Source organism: Cucurbita pepo, unplaced genomic scaffold (assembly GCF_002806865.2).
Source record: "Cucurbita pepo subsp. pepo cultivar mu-cu-16 unplaced genomic scaffold, ASM280686v2 Cp4.1_scaffold002978, whole genome shotgun sequence".
NCBI lineage: Eukaryota > Viridiplantae > Streptophyta > Magnoliopsida > Cucurbitales > Cucurbitaceae > Cucurbita > Cucurbita pepo.
This window is the reverse complement of record NW_019649001.1, coordinates 1-1,449: the sequence shown is the minus strand read 5'-3', so window position 1 is coordinate 1,449 and position 1,449 is coordinate 1. Positions and strand designations below refer to the sequence as shown.

Here is a 1,449-nt window from a genome sequence, read left to right as displayed (position 1 = left end):
AAAAAAAAAAAAAGAAAAAGAAATCCTACCTGTTCCAGTTCCATATGATACATCCAACACTTTTAACTTTGCTCTCAGAATTTGCATGTTAACCATTACTAACCCAAAGAACCCTTTCAGATCACCAATCTGGAAATGACAACAAAAGTTAACAGCAGTCAATTAAAATTTTCAAGTTCATCACTCCTGAAACTAATTATACAATATCCTACATTATGGCATGAGGTAAAACAAAGAACCCAATAACAGTAAAGAATTAATACGTCAATATACGCTCATTAGTGTCTCCTATATTTAAGATGGTATCCCAACAGGTAAACTCTAGCCATCTCTAAAACCCTAAAATCCTTTGCCGCCATGGCTGCCACCATTTTTTATTGGTGCACTCTACAACCAGCATCCGTGTCTCCGTTTTTCTGTGATCCCAACTCAATAAATTCCACAACCAAACTCACTTCGACATACTAGGAGAACAAAATAGCTGTATACCTTCATGAATTTAGCACCTCCAAAATATTCTTCTTGTTTAAGTCGTGATGTCCTCACATAACGGGAAACATATGTTGCTTTTCCATCTTTAATGCGCAATCCATGAATCATGCTGCAAAAGAAATATCAATAATATTTTAAAGCCAGGCAATATGTAAAACAGAAGGAAAAATCAAATATAATAGCTAAATGGATATCATGTTTCAAACAGAACTATGTTCTCTACGACTTGGATATATCTTGAATGAGATTTAAAGTTCTGACAGGACTACCCTGATTTTATAGTTCCCAGATTATAACAAAATAATGAAAATGTTTCGGGATAAGACTTTGGGAATGCAAAAAAGGATTTATGATTAGGAGTCATACTACAAGAAGGCCTACTTGTTCAAGAATCATGAGAAGAGAACATCGTTAGTTACAGTTTACAGAGTTATAAAATGGTACTCCAAAAACCCTTCAAAATTTTGTGAATAACGTTACCCCGAACGACATTCCACAGGGAAAGAACAAATTTTATACCGTGGGACAAAAATTGAGGCATTCAATTCAAAACTCACATTAGTGCTGAATCCATCACATTTAGGATTGTAACAGTGTTCACTTGTGGAAATTAATCAAGTTCCAGAAACATAAACGAATGTAATCTTTAAGTAAGCTGCAAGTGAATAATGGGACGATTCAGGAAGTAGAAGGTGACATACCCATCTCCATCGAACCTGCACATGGGAAAAAAACACAAATAAGGAACATTTCATCTAACCAAGCACTAAAGATTTGCACAAAATTGCTTAAGATTTAACAAGCCATACCAATGGTAACCAGCAACGGGGCTAAACTTCGGATTCGGCCCCACCCTAACAAACTCTCCATTTAAGCACTCCTGTAAGTTTATAATACATTCCACATTAGAGGAAGCAAAATAAGGAATAATGACATCCCATGTATAGAAAAAAAAAA

The 1,449-nt window shown here is 35.1% G+C and overlaps 1 long non-coding RNA gene across 1 annotated transcript; it reads right to left on the bottom strand.

Annotated features, from left to right (window-relative positions):
• Positions 1 to 27: 27 nt before the first annotated feature.
• LOC111786834 lies at positions 28 to 1,382 on the bottom strand. Its single transcript, XR_002813830.1, has 4 exons — positions 1,302 to 1,382; positions 1,194 to 1,208; positions 490 to 601; positions 28 to 129 (listed from the first exon to the last, which is right to left on the bottom strand). It is a non-coding gene; the product is annotated as an uncharacterized LOC111786834 (long non-coding RNA).
• Between the last annotated feature and the right edge of the window lie 67 nt (positions 1,383 to 1,449).